At 40.3% G+C, this 23227-nt stretch overlaps 1 long non-coding RNA gene across 1 annotated transcript; it reads left to right on the forward strand.

Annotated features, from left to right (window-relative positions):
• The first annotated feature begins 13437 nt into the window (after positions 1–13437).
• On the forward strand, positions 13438–22620 carry LOC120533627. Its single transcript, XR_005634580.1, has 3 exons — positions 13438–13583; positions 20760–20998; positions 22372–22620. It is a non-coding gene; the product is annotated as an uncharacterized LOC120533627 (long non-coding RNA).
• Positions 22621–23227: the final 607 nt, after the last annotated feature.

Below are 23227 nucleotides of genomic sequence, written 5' to 3' on the forward strand. Positions count from 1 at the left end.
ATGAGAGAGAATCACTTTTCCTGGTGATGGGAGGACAGGCACGCAAACAGCTAGTGGTGAAGCAATGGAAAAGGGGCATGAATGGAAGTAGTGGGGGAGGCAAAGTAAAACCTTTTTTTTTTTTTTAAAAAAGGACACCTTTTCATTTGGAGATTGGCAAGCAGACCAAACTTCCCAGTTATTTTGTGGAATTTCCTATGAATGACCTCCAAGAATAACAGCATGATCAAATCATTTATTTATTCATCTTTTAATCTACTTTATGTAATTCAGGGTCATAGGGTTCCAAAAGGTCTGGAGGATTGCAGTTTGTCAGTATGGACTCTACATGTTTCTTGTGGCCTTGTGAGCTCTTCCCTGCATCGTAATGATGTGTATATTACCTCAGCTGGGGTCAGAGAGCTGGCCTGTTGTGAGTGCGGCCATGTCCACGTTTGTATCATGTGTGAGGGACGGCTGCTGGCATTTCAGTCTGGCTGGGATGTCCCTCAACAGAAAGAAGGAGAAAGTGCAGCCTTTTTAGGACACTACATCCCCCGGGACGCTAGATGGCAGCTCCCCTGGACAGAAATGGTTCCCCAGATTCCTTCAGGGCATCATAGGACATGGAGTCTGGTTCTTCAGCCCTGCTGGGTACTGTGGGCACCGCCAGGGGGAGCTCACAAGGAACCTGGGGACTCCTTCTGTCATTACGACCCGGAAGTACTTCGGAGTCATGAGGACGGAAGCCTGGGCTACTTGAGGAAGGAGGAAGAAGGAACACTTCCGGGTCAAGGACTATTTAAAGCACTGATCGAGACCCAGCAGGGTGAGCCGGAGTTGGGTGGTAGAGTGACGGAGCTTCTGGGTGGAGAGGAGGATTATTGTGATTATTGATTATTGTTTATTATTATTAATTGGAGAATTGTGGAGTGTGCAGTGCTTTGTGCACTTTATTGAAGATAACATTAAAATAATTCTTGTTGCTTTTTACAAGTGTGTCTTGGATGTCTGTCTGGTGGTTTTAACGGGGCAACAGTGCCTCTAGCGTCCACACATGCAACATACTGACATCCTGTTCACAGGGGATTATTACCATGCACCTAAAGCCCTGACTACTTACAGGATAGATAAGATTTTTGCACATTTCTTTTTTATGTGCTATAGGAATTCATATTGATGTCAAAGTATTTTTCACACCATACACAGTTCAATCCAAGTTACTGAAGGTTGCATAAGTAGGATTCAAAACAAATCTGCATGATTCTTTCGTTCTACACCTAAAGCTTCTCTATTACTGTATTGTGTGCATTGTGTGTAAAAGTGGGAATGCAAGAATTTTATTTCAAACAGGGTACCATGGATAGATATGCCTCTTCAATGATCCAGGGACCTATGCATGTCTCACATTCCCAGAGGTTGTCTATATGGAATTTGCATGTTCTCCACGTACTCTCGTTTCCCTTTTTCTGTTTCGCATGTTGAGTTGAATTTGTGATTCCAATTTGGTCGATGTGTGAGTCTGTGCATGTGTGGGCTCTACCATGAACTGGCACCATGTCCAGGGCTGTTTTCTACCTTGAACTCAATACTGTTGGCATAGGATGAACCCAACCAAGTGACACTGAAAGGTAAGCTTTAGTTGGTTTTTTTTTTAATTTTTTTTTTATTACATCATAATGTTCCAACGGTTTTGGCATAGTGCCAGTATTGCATGGCGTGAAAAGGGAGCAGAGTAACTGCCTTGAAAATGAAATACACAACTTTAGTGATTAGCTAAACATCAAAGCCCGTAGGGATAACTGTTCACTAATTTAACACTATCAGTACTGTAAACTGCTAACAGCCACAGAAAATGATTAACAAAGGAAATAAGGTTCAGCTACCTGGATATTATATTGTAGATTTATATCTATTCATAATAAAGGCAGCAGAAATAGAAAGAATGGTCTCTAGTGATGGCGGCACCGGTGTAATGTGAGCCTGAGCTGAGTGGCTTCTGTCCTGCATTACAGACATAGAACACATAAAGCTCTTCACAGTTTTTACTTTGTTCATACATATAATAGGAGAAAGTGCTATGATGGGGTTAAAACTTGGCTGTAAATTTGTAACAAATTTGTAACAAATGTACACATTTTAGGCATTTCTGGTGTGTCATCTTGATATAGGCGTCTAAGAATGGGTCAAGTGATCCCAATCAAAATAGGAATTCTAAAAATATCAGAAAGTGGTGTAATGTCTAGAGAACTGGACTTTGAAACATGAGATTGTTGGATCAATTCCTACTTCCAGCTTACTGTATGACCCCCATGAAAGTAATTAACTTTTCCTGTGCTCTGGTTCTAAATTTATATTTAGTTTATTGCCATGATGCCTTCCTGGACAAGGAAAAGTATGTATTGCTAGATCTGCTGGTGCCAAACCATGAATCAAAGATACTATATACAGTACATTAATGTAATAACCACAAATTACTAAACAGGGGCGAGTTTCACAAAATTGATTACTCTTAGAGGGTAGCAAGCAACTTTAAGACAAATGCATAGACCATGGAAAGGGTCTATAGTGGTATTGGAGGGTGGGCATGTTAGGATTAGGGGTACTTCACAGAGTTTGCTGCAGAATTCTGTTTTACAGCAGGCAATACCAGTAGTAATATTCAGTAATCACACCTGGCATCAAACACTAAAATTCGAATTGCCTCTTCATAAACTATATTTGAATAAATGTCTACAAACAAGAAACAGTAAATGTTACAAATGACGTTTACTCTTTCAAACACTCTGTCCACAGTCATTGTATTTCTGCCATATTCTGAGCAAGAACGACTTGGCACACACTATAAATAATTCCATTTCCTTCTGTTTCATCATGGCTTAGCCCTATCACATAATTTACTTTCTTTTCCATTTCTTTGATATTTTTCTTATTTTGCTTGTGCAAAACACAAAATGCTGAATATTGATTACTATTGCAAACTTAGGAAAGATATGCAGGTGGACATAATCATTGTTTTTTTTTTGTATACAAGGCTTTTCATTGACAAAAAAATGCAGTGTTGTCAGTTAATAGTTATAATTATTATCACTTATGCAGAGTAAAATGTAATTCCTATTTGTTCATTTAACCAAAGACGGCCCGGTAATAGCGCAGGGTTCATGTCCTAGGTTCTCCCTGTGTGAATTTTGCACGTTCTCCCCTTGTCTGCATGGATTTCCTCCCAGTATCCAAAGACATGCAGGTTAGGTGTAACTTGGGCCTAGTGTATGGTTGGGTTGTCTGTGTGTGTGTTCAAACTGCAATGGACTGGTGCCCTGCTCAGGGTTCTTTCCCACCTTGCACTCAATGCTAGCTGAGATAGGCTCCAGCCCCCTCCACAACCCTGTAACATGACACCTAACAAACAGGTACCACGCTGCCAATGTCCTCATCTGGCATCTAAATCTAGCTTCACAGGTTATGTAAAATATAATATCACAAAATATAATAGGTAGGGATGAGCAAAGCAGGCGAGTTTGTCTTTGAATACAGTTTCTGGATTGCACCTGAAGCATGTATTGGAAGTACATGAAACAGAGCCAAATTGGAGCAGTAAGGATCTCAGTATGCAACCTACTATATTATTGTTGTTCCTGAAAAACTTGCAAAGCATAGTTTGAATCCCACAATCTATACACTCCCTTCATATCAGCACTGCCTTATTGTGTCCTCAGCAGATCATTACCATTACCACATGAACACTGTGGCTAAGAAGCAAGTGGTGCAGAGCCATATTTGGTGGTGACCTGGGAAAACAATGTCCTCTATTGTTTGGATAGAGAGTAATGTAACTCTTATTTCAAAATATGTCTGATTTCAAGATACCTTTGAAAGAGCTAACTTTACACAACAAGCAAGATGCAGTTTATTTAGGATTGACTCACTTGCATTAATTTTTGCCTAACATGATTTTTTTCTTGTTGTTTTAACACATGCAGGCCCAGTAAATTTCAAATATCCCAGAGAACACTTGACTCCAGCTTAGTTTACACATTCCTTTAATCTGACAATTTACTGCCAAATTCTTGGGAAGGCCTGAATGTTTGAAATAGGTCAAACAACAGGATGTGTCATTGGAAGCAATCTTTGTCTACCCAGAGTTTGAATGCACGAAATCCTCAAGGATGAGTACTTTGTCTGCAACTGACTGTTTTTTTTAACGTCCAACTATTTTGTAAAGTAAAGCACAAACACCTCCATCCATGTTGCTAAAAACGATACTTTAGAAAGCCTGATTGATGATAATAACGAGTCAAATAACTGGGAGGAGAGAAGGTGTCTAACAGCCTAGTGTTAGAACAACAACCTGTCCCTCTTCATCTGTACAATTAAGGGATTGATTGCTGGCTCTAGGAAATCAAGGTGTACACATATATATACCACATGTGAAGGACTAATGGAGAAAAAGTAAATACCTTTAAGGCATTGTCAAATGACACGACTACACATCAGAGGACCCAGTTTTTGCCTCATGGAGCCAATGGCAATGCAAACAATTTACAGGTATGGCAAGTTTAGCCACGATCTCCTTATTTTTTTTCTTTTTTCTGTTCTGTCCTGGTGCATAAAACACAAGACATTCTTTAGCTACTAAGATCCTCCTAGCATCTCGCTGGAAGAAGCAAAAACAAACTCTAATAGTTTCTTGGAGTAACTTATTATATTACTTATTTCTTTAAGAACTTTTCAGCTGCTTATATTCATTTCTTTCCTTAAGCTACAATATCATCCTTATAAAAATGAGTTGCGCTTATTAAAAATGGCTTATTTTGTCTAATCGGCATGCAGCTAGCATTTTTTATTATTTTTTGTTTCACTCATCTCTGAAAGTGGTATGGGGGTTGTGGGTTTGTGTGGGGGGTCCTGGTAAGATAAGGACTTTATTCTGTTTTTGATGTTGCACTTATCTCATCCTGCTGTTCCCCTTATTTCTCTTTTTTTTAAATAATAAAAAATAGTTTACAAAAATAAAAATAAAACAAGACTTCAGGCAGTAAAGCCTTTCTTCTGTTTGTCAGCTCCAAAATGCCTCATAGCCACATTTTATGCATTTAACTTCCAGCTGAGCACTCATTGGTTGTTAGCCCTAACATGCATACAAGCCCACTCCTACGAATAATGATAAGATCAAACTTGTTTGAACTTTGTCGGGGGTGAGTCTGGTTGGACTGAGTCATTGGGTACCGCAGACAACATACAGTTAGGTCCATAAATCATTTGGACAGAGACAACGTTTTTCTAATTTTGGTTCTGTACATTACCACAATGAATTTTAAATGAAACAACTCAGATGCAGTTGAAGTGCAGACTTTCAGCTTTAATTCAGTGGGTTGAACAAAAAGATTGCATAAAAATGTGAGGCAACTAAAGCATTTTTTAACACAATCCCTTCATTTCAAATATTTATGGACCTAACTGTAATTGGCAGTCAAGGGAGTGCATCGCCACTGCCTCCATCCATCCATCCATCCATCATCCAACCCGCTATATCCTAACTTCAGGGTCACGGGGGGTCTGCTGGAGCCAATCCCAGCCTACACAGGGTGTAAGGCAGGAAACAAACCCCGGGCAGGGCGCCGGCCAACCGCAGGGCACACCCACACACCAAGCACACACCAGGGACAATTTAGAATAGCCAATCCACCTAACCTGCTTGTCTTTGGACTGTGGAAGGAAACCGGAGTACCCGGAGGAAACCCACACAGACACAGGGAGAACATGCAAACTCCACGCAGGGAGGACCCGGGAAGTGAACCCAGGTCTCCTTACTGCGAGGCAGCAGCGCAACGCCACTCCCTCAAGGTTGCCAGAGTTATTGGAAAACATAATTTACACAAAAAAAAAAGAATATTCAGTTTATTTATAATTTTTGAGAGTCAAGGTAAAAAGGTCACTGTGACGACACAGAGGTTATAGAAAGACAGTTGGCAGGCAGTTTTGGATATAGCAGCTATGAAGTTAATGTGTAGCAAGTCTGTGCAATTGTGCTTCACAAGCCAAAATACAACTACCCTGGAATGGGAATCAAATATTGTGCCTCTTCATTATCATGACATCTACCTGGAAGAATGAATCGAAGTTGGTAGAAGAGTATTACGCTTCAAATTTCCTGGTGAGTGGCTCTAGCATAACTGCCATATTGAAGAAAAGCAACACATTTGCGCAGCACAGTGGCACAGTGGTAGCACTGCTGCCTCGCAGTTAGGAGACCTAGGTTTGCTTCCCAGGTCCTAACTGTGTGGAGTTTGCATGTTCTCCCCGTGTCTGCGTGGGGTTTCCTCCGGGTGCTCCAGTTTCCTCTCACAGTCCAAAGACTTGCTGGTTAGGTGCATTGGCGATTCTAAATTGTGCTTGGTGTATGTGTGTGTGTGTGTGTGTGTGCGGCCTACAGTCGGCTGGTGCCCTGCCTGAGATTTGTTCCTGCCTTGCGCCCTGTGTTGGCTGGGATTGGCTCCAGCAGACCCCCGTGACCCTATTCGGATTCAGCGGGTTAGAAAATGGATGGATGGGACAATGACTGACTGACTGGCAACACATTTGTCAGACCATGCACATTTAGAAGTGGAATCAAAGTTTCGTGTCTAAGCAAAATCATCACCTTTCAGTATCACTAGAACTAAAATCTATCATCCTGTCAATGGCCATTTCTGAAGGACTGTCACTATTATCACATGATAAATCACTGATTTCTTCACATGCTCAGCATTCTGACATCATCTATTCAGCTCACCCTGCTGCCACAAATGTCGGATAACAGCTGTCCTCTGCCACTAGCCACAGTTCACAGAACTTAACTCGGGTATGATGGTGTGTGTGTGGTTAGCTGTGGATCAGTTATCACAAAGATAAAAGATAGGGGTTAAAGAGGACTCAATCGGTTAGTCTAGTGGCAGTAATAGTTCTTTGAAATACAAAGGACAGATATGATTCCATGCATTCTGATTAATTTTAGGTGCCCACTAGGCTGCAAGAGCCTGGTCTACAGCTCAGGTTAGTTTGTGTATAAGTCTGGCCATAGCCACCTAACTTGAGTGTGTTTAAGTCTGTAATGCATACTTTGTTCACTAAAAAATTTTGAGCCTTGAAGAACTATAAATGGCACAAAAAGTGGCCAACAGAATTGTAGTCTGGAGACAGCCACAGATCAATAGTACCAGAATACAACAAAAGAAGAGTACATCACATCAGAATCACAAAAGCACAGTCAAAGGTAACAATGTCCTAACTGTAAGTTGTAGTAGTGATTCTTAATCCTAACTGCAATAAGTCAAATTGTGAAAACAAATTGATTTGTGAATTTATCCAAACCTTGGATGCTACAAACAGTGTGCTGCCATCTTAAAAAGTTGTGATACAATAACATTGTGCAAAATGTGACTTCTGCATCATGTGACCATCAATACTGCTGCAGTCAGGTAAAGACTGTAACAAAATGGTACCAATCACAAAAACAACAGTCCAGAAATGGAGCTAAGGTGACATCATCCTCATAATAACCAAATATTTCAACAAACCAAAAACAAATTGTGTAAATTTAAAAAATGAATAAAAATAACTGCTAAAGCTATAAAAAAAACACATATATAAAAATGACCTGATCAGGCTTATTGTTTTTATTTTACTGTTATGGTCTAACCAGGGCTTCATCTCTGGTCTTTGTTCTCTTTACCTGTTTATTTTGTCTTTTTTTATTTTGATTTTTTAAATTATTTTTTATGTAAATGGTTCTGTTAAGTTGTGTAATTTGACATTTTGCGTTTTGGTTTTTGAATTATTGTTTATTAGTTACACATGTTAATTTAGTTTGTTATTTGTTTTATTATTATCCTTATTTTTTATATGTGATGCTAAAATAGGCATAGCCCCCTGACACCACAGTTGTGACTGTCATGCTAGTCATGCTAGCAAGGACTACTTTTTAATTGTGACTGGGTAAAGAGAACTAGTCAGGAGTCTAAGCACATGCACAAGTCTAAGCCAGAAGCCACTAATGAAAAAGACTTTTGAAATTGTCAAAGGGAAGTTTAAAAAAAGGTGTTGTATCTGCTAATGGATGAGAAAGTGTTCTGAGAAATGATCTTTCAAGCCGTTGCGTTGTTACCAGGAGGTCACGACCTCTGAGTATAATGCCACTAACAACGCAGTTTGCTATCCTAATGATGGGAGATCCACAAAATGGTGACACCCATAAACAACAAAAATGGCGACTTAAACAGACCAAAAGATCTTACAATAATTAAAGTAAACAACATGAAAAAATGATTACAGAATCAGATTTCTGCCAAAGAAAATCTCCCAAAATAAACGTAAGAACACCTGATTTATGCAAATGGAAAACAAAAGTGTCTCACCAGAGGGAGAACCGTGTAACTCCGGTTGAAGCAGAAATAAGTCCTATGAGGAATCGTAATAAAATTAAAAAAGAGGAAATATAGAACATAAACTCAAAATATTTAAACAAGGCAAAAGTGAGTTGTATAAAAGGCAATCTACTGTAACCAAGACCCAGTATGTTAAAAAAAAAAAAAGTTAAAATCCTTAAACAAAGCAAATATGTTATTAAAAAAACTGAAAAATCCAAAAAACAAGAATAAATAAGAGGAGAACTCACGAACACCTGTGCATATAATGTACTGGAGAGGGACTGCAATTCCCATAAGCCTTTATAAGCTTGAGAGCAGCCCCATCGTTGCAGTTTGACAGGTGGCCTCACCTCTTGGGGAACCACCCACAAAGCACTACGGACAAAATATTTGTAAATGTTGCAAAAACTAAGGTATATTAAATATCCATCCATCCGTTATGTCCTAACTACAGGGTCATGGGGGTCTGCTGGAGTCAATCTCAGCCAACACAGGAAACAAACCCCAGGCAGGGTGTCAGTCCACCACAGGGCACACACACACCAAGCACAATTTAGAATCGCCAATGCACATAACATGCATGTCTTTGGGAGGAAACTGGAGTACCCGGAAGAAACCCATGCAGACACGGGGAGAACGTGCAAACTCCACGCAGGGAGGACCTGGGAAGTGAACCTGGGTCTCCTAACTGCGAGGCAGCAGCCCTACCCACTGCGCCACCCTGCTGCCCTAAATTAAACATATTGACTAAATAATAAATGGTCAGAACAATATTTACAGAAATAATCATACTAAATAATTCAGTCTGTATTATGAATAATAAAGCCAATGAAAAGAAATATAAACATAAGCCATGGAAAGAATCTTTGCCAAAACACAACACACTAGTGTTGTTAAGCTCTAATTTCTGAATGCTTTGCCATTAGTGAAAGTCCATCCATCCATCCATTATCCTACCCGCTATATCCTAACACAGGGTCACGGGGGTCTGCTGGAGCCATTCCCAGCCAACATTGGGAGCAAGGCAGGAAACAAACCCCGGGCAGGGTGCCAGCCCACCACAGGGCACACACACCCACACACCAAGCACACACATTAGCATTAGTGTAAGTTGTCTTTTTAATTCTTTTATTTTTGGGATTTTTCTCCTAGGACCGTGGACCTTTGTTTTTACTTGGATTCAATTTGCATGTTGATTGTCTCTCAAAGCAAACTTTAGCAATTCCTTGACCAATTTTTAAATATAATTACAGTTGATTCCGCTTAATTGGGACACATTAGGACTAGGACATTTTTGCCCAGTTAAGTGGCTGTGCCAATTAAGCGAATTCCACATAAAATTAAACAATAAATAATTTTCTTTCAATATTTTAATAAATTATTGAACAGAAATATAAATTACAAGAAAATAATTTAAACTGTGAAGAAAAAATAATAATAAATTCTAAAACAAAATGATAAGTAGGTACGTATTTTAATATATTATTGAACCAAAATATAAATTATAAGAAAATAATATAAACTGTGAAGAAAAAATAAAAAAATTCTAAAGTAAATTAATACAATTTAATTCTGAAAAAATGCATCACGTGTAGTCTGTCCTTTGTTTTCATAAGTTTACACTTCTACAAAATCAGCACAGATATTCAGTGCGGATGTAGGGCTCTCTTCATTGCCTTCCTGCATAAAATAACGCTGTAACCCGACTACACATTTTATTGTCTCCCGGTTAGTCACAGGCACAGATGGATCATCATCGTCATCATTGTTTATGTCGTCAAATTTTTGGTGTTTTGATTTAATGACTTCAACAATTGCATCCTCACAGTCTTCATTTTCATTGTAACATGGTAAATTGTCATCTATTGTAGAAAATTCTTTGTTATTTACAATAGGGACTTGTAATATGTAATCATTTTCCTCAATTTCGGGAATCTCCAAAGGTTTTAAGTTGCAAACAGCAAAGCAGTTCTGTATGGTGCTGGTTTTAATAGCTTGCCAATTGTCAACGACAAACTGTATTGCTTGCAAAAGGGAAATTTTTGCACTAATCTCTCTAGCTATTGAGGAACTTGTTAATAGGTTTTCATCAATGGATTCTAGTATGTAACTAACCAATTTTCCTCAATACAACGTCTTTAAATTTTGCATTACCCCCATGTCCATTGGTTGCACTAATGATGTGGTATCAGGTGGAAGAAATTCCAGCTTTATATTTTTTAGATTATCTAAATGAGGGTGTGCCGCACAATTGTCAAGAAGCAACAAAAGTTTCCTTTGCTTAAGTTGTAATTCTACGTTCCAACTCGTAATCCAATTCCGAAGAATTTCGGAAGCCATCCACGCATTTTTATTGGCATGGTACTCCACTGGTAAACCCTCCATTCTTAACCCCTTAAAGCATCGAGGCTTAGCAGTTTTTCCTACGATTACTAGCTTTCATTTGTCAGTACCTGATTTATTTGCACAGCAATAACACAGTAATGCGGTTCATTGCCCTTTTATACCCAGACAGTGCAATGTGCTGATAACACAGGGAACCGTCTGGCGTAGCATGATAATAGAGGCCAGTTTCATAAGCATTGCAAATGTCATCTGCACAGAAATCCTCTAAAAAAGTAGGAATTTTCATATTTTTCCATTGTTCAGCGCTTACATTATCCACACTGCCCTTTTCACTGTGCATTTTTTAAAATTTGATATTGTGTCTTGCTTTCGATTAAGACAACCAACCATCAGTTGCTTTAAAATTGTTGTGGCCCAATTTTTTAGAAATCTCCTCTGACTTTGCCTTCAGCACTGGGCCGCTGATATTCACACCTTGGCCACTAACTATAGAAAACCATTGATCTAGTGCTTCTTCGACTTCTGGATCCTTTCCATCACGTTTTCTTTTGGATGTTCCTGTTCATCCTTTCTGTAATGCCCATTCCTCACGCAGTTGATTTTCTTGTTGCAAGAGACGCGCTATGGTAGATTTTGGTACACCAGTTATCTCAGTGAGCCTACGATGGCTTGTATTAAGAGGCTGGCTTTTAATTTTATCCAGCAAAGCAATTTTACTTGAAAGTGTAAAATCATTTCTTAGCCTCTTGGTAAGGGTTATAAGTTTTTAAATAAAATTGACAATTCGTTATACGTACACGCAAAGCGGTATAGGATACTGAATACGGTAGTGGTAATGGTAGACTATTAAGCAAACACATGCTACTCCACTATAAGATTGTACTAGCTGAACTTACTTGTGCTTCTTCGACGGGTGACGATAGATGACTGACTGGCAGTACGCGTCTGCTACTGTCCCAATTAAGCGTTTAAATTATGTATTAGTTTATTAGTTTGGTTTTTGTGCCTTGAGATTTGGCCCAAATAAGCAACTGCCCCAATTAACCGGTGGCCCAATTAAGCGGAATCGACTGTACTGCTTTTGCCTTTGGACTTTTTTGAATTAAAATAGGAAATATTGTTTTGTTTTTGTTCTTTCAGCCAGGGGTTTCACAGTTTCCCTTTCCCTTTTTGAGGTTGATTTTTTTGAGTGTGCAGGCCAGAAGCCTTTTTCTATATTTAAGGGACAGGAGTAATTATGTATTTTGGAGTCCTGCTTACAGTTTTATGTCTGTATTTGTTTTGGAAGCCTAAATTTCACAACACCATGGTGTTAGTCTGGCTGCAGATGGCTGTGCCAAGTGTGTACACACACTAAAAAGAAATAAAGTTAAACAATAAAATAACAGAGTGAACTGGAAAGAATTCTGCTGTTCTTCCATTGTTTAGTTTTTATGTTCAGACCTCATAACATGTCCTACATCAAGCACAAACCAATACAATTAATATTATGTAATTATAAAATCTAATTTTAACTAAGGAATAAAACGATCTTATATTAGAAACTCACTCAATAACACAATGTAACATTCTGAAAACATGCCTTAATCCAATTCAGATCACAAATTGCTGGAGCTTACTTCCTGGCAATGCTGGATGCAAAGCAGCAAACACCACTAGGCAGAATGCCAGTCCAACATTGGTCCCACTCTCAGACACACACATTTCCACTATGGAATCACCAATTAAGGTAACCTGTATATCTTTGAGGATGTGTAAAGAAAACTAGAGTACCCAGAGGAAAATCCACACAGACACAGGGAGAAAGTGCAAACTCTTCATGGACATGTGCAAGATTTAAACCCAGGATGTTGAATCTGTGTGGCAAGCATTATTAACCACTGCACCACCCAAAATCAGAGAATGCAGGTCCTTCTCCTTGGTTCTTGGTGAGATTTTACTGACGTTTTTCTCCCACATTCCCCAAGATGTGCATATGTTGGGCTCCTGGGACTCTCTCAATTGGTGGACTGGATCCGCATCCTGGATTGATTCCTGACTTAATGAGGAACTGAATTTAGAAGATTAATTAATGGGTGGGTGAACAACTACTAACAAGGAGCCTGATCTCAAACACTCACAGGCAAGTATGGAATCTCAGATCATTTTGTCTTTATTTGGAGACTGCAGTCCCACTTAAAATAAAAGTAAGCTCTATTGTTAAAGTGGCCTGTTTGGCCCTAGAAGTGCCTGATACCACTCCATATGCCTTCTCTCCCTTTTGTCTGACATTAGATCTCCGGAGTCTTTTCTGTCATCATTTGCTCTCCCTCTTGTTCTTATCTGTCCAGGTGTTCCTTTGAATCTCAGAGACGCTTAATAAGTGAGTGCTGATTAGCCTCTAACTGGCAGTCTGCCTATTTATACACACATGCATGGCCATTCTTTGCCTAGTTATTCATATGCTTAAGTAAATATTAATAGCATCACAGTGAAAAGACAGATAAGTATTACTGCTTTGGCAAAGGAGAACATATTTCAGCTTACATACAGTATAGTGTTTGTCAGACAAGTCAGTTCTTTTGAGAATTTAAATTCAGAAAAGAGTTGAAGTCCAGCAGATAACGATGACAAAACACTGAGCAGCTCTTTGCAGGAAGCAGAGGCAGACGGGACTTTCCATTACATGGTGACATGTCACCTGCTCTCTGTTAATCTTCTTCAATTATCCACAAAAACTCATTATGAGTAGGCTGAAAATAATTCAAATTCTCTGTATTTTAAATAGTTTGTTAGCATAAATAAATGAAAGGATGAGAAAACCTACTTTTGACCACCCCAGCCAATAAGCTTCAAGCTACACAGAGAATAAAGGTATTTAGTGTTAATATTTTTAAACAGTTTTCTGTGCTCTTTAATTTCAGTTGCAGTATTTCCTTAAAATTCTCTTATCTTTATTTTCTGGACTGTTGCTTATGTCAGCCATATGTTTCAAAAGCTTTTCCTTTTAGGGAATTTGCAGTTTGTCTAACCAGTCAGACACTGCCGATGATGTCAGTGAAATGTCGGGTCTATTTAAACATCTGAAGAGGGTGTGGACTTTTAGAAGTGATACTTGGGAACAGTCATTTTTCTAGCTGGTTTGACATCATTAGCAAGTCGATTAAGCTGGTGGTATCATGGTCATGGCTATAAATAAACCTTTATAAAAGGAGGGACTGAGCGGGTTATCTACACTTTCAGGCTTGTCGGTGGCCAGCAGATCTCTAATTAATTGTACACTTTTCATTACCAGAGGTCAGACATGTCATTCATCACTTTACCATCTAGCTCAGAAAAAGGGAGGATTTGTTCTCATTTCCTTTCTCAAAGAACAGGCTAACAGACATGATTTCAGTGACTCCACATCCGCTCCCTAATTTTAGTCTAGTAGTTTTAGTCCTGTATCTCTAGCTTGTTTATTCAGAGGTACAGTTTCTACAAAGGTCAGACACAGCTTAGTCAGAGTGACCAATAAACTAATCTAGACACTTGTGTGTAGATTGTAAGATGATAAAGAATGTATTACAAGAGTGATAGTAGCTGGCAAGGCCAATAGAATGGTTGTCAGCTAGGTATTAAGCAAGAAAGCAGCGAGCAGAGGAGCAGTCATGATGAGCGCTTCGGAGTGGCAGAAAAGAGGGTGCTAAATCCTGTTATTATGAAAGATGCTCTGAAACTGAAATGTCTAAAAACAATAGAAAGCATCTTTCATTTTAAACAACACCTTTACATAGTGACAAAATAACACAAAGAAATCAAGAGGGTACAGTTTTCATATATATATTTTACAAATGGATCATACAGTTTGGGGTTACCAACAACTTTGATGCACAGAACATTAGCTACTACACCACAAAGCTTCCACAGAGTGCATAAAAGAATGGCTGGGGGACAGCACAACTCCTTCTTGCCAGCAGGTGGCAGTGTACCAATTACCTTGTTATGCAAAAAGGCAGTGGAAAACATGCACAAAGGCCATATTGCATTAGATGATTTTTTTTCAGTGATTTTCAGTCAGGGCGACACGGTGGCGCAGTAGGTAGCATTGCTACCTCGCAGTTAGGAGACCCGGGTTTGCTTCCCGGGTCCTCCCTGCGTGGAGTTTGCATGTTCTCCCTATGTCTGCATGGGTTTCCTCTGGGTGCTCCAGTTTCCTCACACAGTCCAAAGACACGCAGGTTAGGTGCTTTGGTGATCCTAAATTGTTGAGTGTGTCCTACAGTGGGCTTTGTTTCCTGCCATACGCCCTGTGTTGGCTGGGATTCGCTCCAGCAGACCCCCGTGACCCTGTAGTTAGAAAAAAATGGGTTGGATAATGGATGGATTTTCAGTCATAACTTACATAAACTTAAACAGTAACTGGTGCAATCCTGTGAAGACAGTCATCTAGTCTGATATACCCAGGGACTCACTTCAACTAGTCTGCAAAATGCCTCCAAGAATCAAACAGATCTGATTTTGTCTCTAGTCATGGGGTGGGCTTGTGGGCATGAGAGCTAACAACACATGAAAGCTCATCCAGAAGAACACTGCATATAATACAGCAACAAAGAATAAGGAGCCCTAGTGTTTTGGGCCTCACAAACAGAAGGGAAGTTTGTCTGTCTGATGTCTCATGTGTACATTGTGACAAATGGTGCTCTACCAGCACTTAACCTGACACAGACAGACGCAGGAGGCACACTTATAAACAAACTAATGTTTTTGTTTTCTTTTTCTTCGCCTGTGGGCAATGCCTTCCCCGTTTCCCACAGGCACAACCCAGTCTCACAAACACAGCACAAAACCAATACTTTTCTTCTTCTCTTTCTCTTATTCTTTCTCCCTCCTCCCGACTCTGGCTCCCGGAGTATTGTCTGCTGGTCCCTAATAAAGGTCATCCAGAAGTGCTCCAGGTGCTCGTTGATGCACTTCCAGGTGTGCCAGAAGAACCACCCACACAGGATCAAGGACAGTTGCAGCACATCCTGGCGGCACTCCCGGACCTCAACCGGGCTGTAACAAACTCCAATTCCCATGAAGCCCTGCAGGAGTCCGAGGTATCACTGCCATCTAGCGTTCCAGGGGAGGAGATGCTCTATCCACACTTTCTCCCCTGGTCCTTCCAAGGCAGAGGTGTCCTGGCCAGGCAGGCACCCCGGCCACGCATGACAACATACCACGACAGTATACGAAAAAAGAAAGAACATGTACAGATCTACTATGATATTAATGAAGTTTCAGCTATAGGGCCTATAATCCTGGAGGGGCCCCAGAAGCAACTTTAATTTTCATCCCCCTATAAATTGAAAACTATAAAGCACAGAAAATTAACTCTTATCAGTGACTTCGACATGTGAGATAATCCAGTACAGCAATTTAACAAAATAAGTTGTGGTGATCTGTCCTGAAACAACCCCATATTGAAGAACAGTGGCTACCCAGACTTTTTTGCTGGTCGTGAAGGGGTCCCCATAACAGTTCAAGCTTCAGGGCCCCAAAAATGTAGGTCCACCACTGGAGACTGCAGTTGAACTTGCCACACCTGTTAACCTTTTGTATGGCACTTGCTCTGCAGCATGCTATTGGTTGACAGATAAAGGGGTGTGCACAACTATGCTGAAACATTGGAGCAGAGTTGCATAATTTGACATGCCCAGCAATTATCTGTTGGTTTAAATGACATGTTCCGACAATGATGAGATCAGAAACTCACTGGCAAGTCTGACATACTCAATGGCTAGAAGACGTGTAATGTGATATTGGCTTAAGGTGTGCTCAGGGATTTAGGGCAGTGCCTGTAGTGAAACCTGAAAATGGGTGGCCTTTGATCAAACAGGCCACAGCACCCAGTTTGGAAAGTGCAATCAAATAATGCCGAGATGATTAATCACCAAAAGGAGTCAGACGGCCCAAGGTGGTGCTCTTGCTGGTGATTTTGACTGCTGCTTCTTGTGCTTATGTCATAATAGAATAGTGAACAAGGAGTTTGTTTTTTAAATTCAACCTTTAGATTTCAAAGAGGATAGTTCAAGAGCTGTGCTTGGCCTTGTGTTTAGAAATTTCTGAATACTTGGTTCAGCTTCTATTTTGCTGGTTCTTTAACCCTTCCCTCGGGTTTTTGGAAGTAATGAATCATATTTTTGCAATTATTTTTATTTTTACCATTGTTTTCAGCTATTAGAAAATGATTTTACACCATTTCTGTTGCCATTTTGAGTCATTTTCACCATGACGTGACATCAGTTTGTAGAGAGCTCATTTCCAGAAGTGATGCAATCGTTTGAGCAATGCTATAAAAATACTGCATTTGATAAACATCGCCAGAGTTTCAAGAGTCTTTTGTGTATGTATTAGCTTATGATCTATAGATTTCCCAGTTCCAGACTTTTGTTTCAATATGTAGTAATTGGCATTTTTGTTTAATTTTTCATGGGGATTTGGTAAAAGTTTAAAGAATGCCTTTCCTAGGGTTTTTTTAACTGAAAGAATTCATTTTTGATATTTGTTTTTTGTTAGAAAGATTTCTGTTAAAGATCATGCCATTAGGATCAAGGGTATAAGGGCCAGCTCCACACACTCCGTGGTATGCAACACTGGATAAGTTTACATTCCTTGTGCTTTGCTTTTGATATTTTCATCCGATTTTCAGGCTTTTTCCTTTTCCTTTTTGGCTTAGCTATTTGATTTATGTATTAGTTTTTGAGAAAAGATAGTCAGTCAGTCCGTCAGTGAGTCATTCTCCAACCTGCTATACCCTAACACAGGGTCACGGGGGGTCTGCCAGTGCCAGTCAGCACAGGGCCCCAAGGCAGGAACAAACCCTGGGCAGGGCGCCAGCCCACTGCAGGGCACCCACACACACACACACACACAGCAAGCACAATTTAGGATCCCCAATGCACCTAACCTGCATGTCTTTGGTCTGTGGGAGGAAACCCATGCAGACACGGAGAGAACCCAGGAAGCAAACTCAGGTCTCCTTATTGCGAGGCAGCAGCGTTACCACTGTACCACTGTGCTGCCCAAAAAAAGATAGAAATGGCTTTTTTTGTTACAACCTTCAGTTGGTTTCTGATTCATATTCCACCTACTAATCCTTACTGACAAATAAAATATGTCTGCCTTTCTCTGATTTACTGTTCAGCTTGGATGAACAACTAGAGAGATCTTTGGTTTTGATTTCCTCATCAGATCATTGCCATCAACTCTGGTAATCTTTCCTTGTGCAAGGCTTAATAGGTGCCAATTAATTTGCTGAACATGGGAGCACAACCCACCGCCCCATATAATGGCAAACTGAAAAGAACCTGCCTACAAGACAATAAAATAAATTAGTGTCAATGCCTCTCACACTTGGAATTTCTTTTTGGGCTTCAGAAAGCTCCATCTTCTCGGCTGGTTTGGGTCATAGCACCCCATTCTCTGGCTGGCAGGGCATAGAACTCCCAGCAGGGTCGGGGCTTAGAACACACGGTGTGGGCAGGGCTAGGCATCATCTCTTGGTGATGGTGTGTTGTGGAAGGAACAAGAGACTCTGTTAGCAACAGTGCCCCCTATTTCCTGGAGATGGTATGAGTCGGTTAACAGAGCCTTCCAGGGGGTGCCCAAGTGTGCCTGAGTGACACAGAGTGTAGGCTTGCTCTGCTAGCTAATGTTACCTGCACTCATTGAACAAGTGGTGGGAATAGGAAAAGAATGTTGGTAGTAACCATAGCTGGCTGTGGTGCCTGATTAAATCAGATTATTTCTAATTAAATTCAATGAATACACACACGTCTGAAGATTTAATACAGTACATGAACATTGAGTACTCAGGTTTATTAATTTTTTTTCTCCTTGTTACATCCCAGCCATAAAATTCCCTCTGCTCTGACTGGGTGGTCTTTATATGGTGTCATGCCTAGTTCAGGGAAACTATGGGCTTCTACAAAGAGCTCCATCCTTGGTGGCATGTTCTGTAGATAGTGACGGTACTTAGTTTTGGTACTTGGCGCTGAAGTAACACTGGGATGCAGTTTAAAAGCTGTTTTTCTGCAAGTAGAGTTGAGACTGGAGCAGTGGCGTAGCTAGAGTTCGTGGCGCTCAGGCGGTGCTTCAATTTGACACCCTCCAACACATCTGAATATGTTAACCTATTTATTTGGAAAATTAAAATTATGTACTTTTTAGAGAAATATTAAGATAAATTTTGCATAGATTTATTCATATATATAAGGTGGTCCAGATCTAATTATGCAATTTTCATCACGCTATAACTTATTAAGTTTATTACAAAAAAATCACCCGAAAAAACCCGGACCATCGAGAAGTGTGTGAACTGACGACATGAAGAATCGCCTTCGCGCCGAACCGGAATCGTCCCTGCATTAATCAAAGTCATCCAGACGATCTGGATTTGCATAATTAGATCTGGACCACCCTGTAGAGAAATAGCAATAATTATTCACATATAATTATTTATAAGCATCAACTAGACAAGAATATAGTATAGACGCACTGATAAGCCATGTTCTAATTATTAGTTTAATATAATTACACTGCGAAAACCAGAACCAGTGTGGTGTACAAGTGATAGGGGGGGATGTTTTCTGTGCAAAGCAAGAACACATTCGGATTGATAACGAAACGAAATTATAAATTGTACATTAGTTGTTTATCTTCCTAGAAATTATTATCAGTTTAATGTTTATTTTTGTTATTGGCTCATAAATTTCAACTATTGTGTCTGATGCCGTCACAGAAGGACAGTCTGAAAGTTATTTTTAAAGCATTTGTGGATAAAAATCTGAGAATGTAACTTTTTTCATTCATGAGTGATATTTTTCTGAACCCTGCTGCTTACACACAAACTGTACTGAACCTTTTGGCCAATAATGCTGCCCCCAGAAATGTGCCACCCTGGGCAGACTGCCCCCTCCACCCACCCCTAGCTATGCCACTGGTCTGGAGTCTGGCAATGAGCTTAGAAATTTCCCACTGGAGGAAAGAACAGAAAAAGATGGATGAATGGTGAGAGTGAAGGCGCATTTTGTAGTATCTTGAGGAAATCTATCTGGAAGGCAATAAGACAACAATAGAGAAAAATGGTTTTGTTTTAATGTTTTGATACTTTTTGATGATTTCTTCCTCCCTTTTATGTTTTATTTAAAATGCATTATTGCATTGCTAAGGCTAGTGATCAAGAATGGGATTTAAGAATTACAGAAAGTAAGCAGTGAAAGAGAATTTAAGGAGCAGGCAAATCCCCTGTCTTAAAAGTGGCAGAGGTCAGTGCATCAAAAAAGCAAACCAAACGTAAATGTCAAAACCAAAATGCTAAACAAAAGTCATGCAAAAATTCATTGCAAAAAGTTCTCACACTTTTTTTCTTTCAGCTAACAACATTATTACTAACATTTGAAGTTTGTCAAGACCAGACCACAGTGATGGGGGTGGCAGGAACTAGAGCTTATCTAAGCTAGCATAGGACGTAAGGCAGAAACAAACTCTGAGCAGACAAACACAAATACACAAAAACACACACACGACACAATTTAGCACTGCCAAATCGCCTAACCAGCATGTATTTGGGACAGTAGGAGAAAACCACAGCACTTGAGGTAACCCACACAGACGCAGGAAGAATATGCAAACTCCATGCTGGGAGGACTGAGGATACAAACTCTGGTCTCCTAACTGTGTTGCAGCAGCACTACCACTGTGCCACCATGCCAAACCTTTTAAAGTTTGTTTTGAAATTAATTCATAGCTTATATACATACTGCTGAGTGTTACCATCATGGCGTTTCATAAAATCTCTGCAACACCTGATTGGCCATGGCATCACAACCAAAAACATCACGGTCATGGTGTACGGGAAAACCATTGATCCCCTGTTCAGCACTGCTTTCGTTTACAAAGACTCCAGCAATATGCATTGTCACACACGTGTGCTTAGGAGGCGGTCAACAAGCCCTGAGGTGAGCAATTTATTATCCAATGAAGGGTTGAATTATGGCACTGATATCTCTCTTCCTGCTTTTTCAGAACCAAGGAAGAAAAATAATCCACACTCATTAACAATAATTCCCATATCAGAAAATGGCTCCACAACAACTTCCTCCTACGAACCAACGGCATTTCCAACTCCAGTAGATGACGTCACTTCTGGTCCCGCAATGATGAATGGCACTTCTATCCCAGACTGATGACATCACTTCCGTCGATACACCATCGATGCATTTGCTATTCCCGAACAACTTGCCCAACAAGTCCACAAACAGGAGGTAACCTCCATGGACGGCCTCATTGAGGCGGTTGAATGTCACTGGGCAGTCTGTAAATCGGATGGGTCAGAACGGCAATCTCGCGAAACCCGACAGCTTCGTGTACCTTATTCCGAGCCCTCCCGCCCTCCTTCCGAAGTCTCTACTTGAAGAAAAGAGAGACCGATTCTCCCTCACCCGCTGTTTCAAGTGGGGAGTCATATGTTTACTGCTTGCTCTACACCAGAGCTTATGGACTGTTCACTGGGCAAGGGTGAGAGGTACTGTGCTGTGATCAACCCTTTGTCTATTCCTTATACAGGAATAGTAATCATTAATGGCTATAAAGTGACCGCGATGTTTGATTCCAGGAGTAACATTTCTATTGTTGCTCACTGTTATGTTTTACCGTGACAATGGTTACATACTAAGATCAGTCTGAAATGTAGTCATGGGGAAACTCGTTATTACAAAGCTGCCTCATGTATCATTTCAGTAGAAAACGTTATGAAAAGCACTGTGGAGGCTGTTATGCCTGATCCACCTTACCCGGTGATACTAGGGTGGGACTGGTCTAAAAATAACTGCGGTAAAAACTATACTTCCCCTTTAATAAATGAGGGCTTTATTATGGATGGAAAAAACGCTAATCCGATTGCCTCCACGCCATGTATTAGTTCCCTCAATCCCAATACAACTGCTTTGTCTAAAGGAGATGAAGCTTCTTCAGGCACTATCAGAGGCACCAACCCTTCTGAAGGACCCGAACTGACTGAAACTCCGCCCTTTGAGGTCACCCAAGATCCCATTAATGAATTGGCCGGACATCAGCACCCATTTTGAAATCTTTTAACTTTTCTTATCCTTTTATTCTCCAGAGCGATGCATCGGACACAGGATTGGGTACCATGTTGAGCCAATGCATCGATGGTGCTGAACACCCCGTGATGTACCTCAGCCGCAAACTGTTGGATAGGGAGACCAGATATGCGGCGGTGGAACGAGAGGCTTTGGCTATTAAGTGGGTTGTGACGGAACTTCACTACTACCTATTGGGACGGGAATTCACTCTGGTGACGGACCATGCCACTTTACAGTGGATGGCTCTGAATCGAGAGTCAAATCCCGTTGGCACTAGGTGGTTTATGGAATTACAACCTTACAGGTTCACAGTCACTTATCGCCAAGGTTCTCTTCAGGCCAACGCCAATGCCCTCTCCCGGACCTATAACCTCTTGGTTCAGGCTGCCTGACCTGATGGGTCTGGGCTGGGGGGGTATTGTCATGTCACACACGTGCACTTAGGAGGCAGTCAACAAGCCCCGAGTTGAGCAATTTATTATCCGACGAAGGGTTGAATTATGGAACTGATATCTCTCTTTCTACCTTTTCAGAACCAAGGAAGAAAAATAATCCACACTCACTAACAATAATTCCCATATCAGAAAATGGCTCCACAACAATATCTTCCTACGAACCAACAGCACTTCCAACTTCTGTAGATGATGTCACTTCTGGTCCCGCACTGATGACGTCACATTCTGCCAACTCATTTTCTTTAACCATTTTCTCTCTGTATAAAAACGACCATCACAGCTCTATTGTTTGTCTGATGTATGAGTTTCAAATCGCATTTTGGCCAATTTCTTGGAGAATAATTATTATATGGGGCAATTCCTCAACTCTTTAAAACTGTTTTGTGATCTTCATTTATCACAGCATATAAAAGATTTTATTTAACTGTGTCATGGTTCAAGTACGCAACACGCTGAAATGTTGGTTCTATGCAGCAAATGTTATGACAAAGTTTCTTTGTTAAACAATAGCTTTATTAGATTGTTCTAATTATACGGAGGATACATTTACATACTGTATAACTGATAACTTAGGTGAGTACGTGCTTTAAAAGGTAAAGTAGGAAGGTCTAAAGCTTAGTTATTTGAGAGATCCCCGATTCTGACCCAGGGTTAGAGACTACAGTTGGGGGGCTGCCTTACAGAACATCATCAACTTACTGTTTTTACAGGCAGACAGCCAAAGCCAATGTAAAGCACTTTGTTATATGGCAAACTGTTTGGCACTCTTTCAAGGATAAGTTCAGCACAGCTGCACCTTTAGCACAATAGCAACTTAGTTAGGATAGTTAGAAGACCTTGTGAGTCCAAGATGGTAAAGTATTACAAATAAAATTTCTCTTACAGTAGTCTTACGGTGCCAGAAGTGATTCTTGGACAAGATACGTGTCTGGTG

This window comes from Polypterus senegalus, chromosome 8 (assembly GCF_016835505.1).
Source record: "Polypterus senegalus isolate Bchr_013 chromosome 8, ASM1683550v1, whole genome shotgun sequence".
Taxonomy (NCBI): Eukaryota; Metazoa; Chordata; class Cladistia; order Polypteriformes; family Polypteridae; genus Polypterus; species Polypterus senegalus.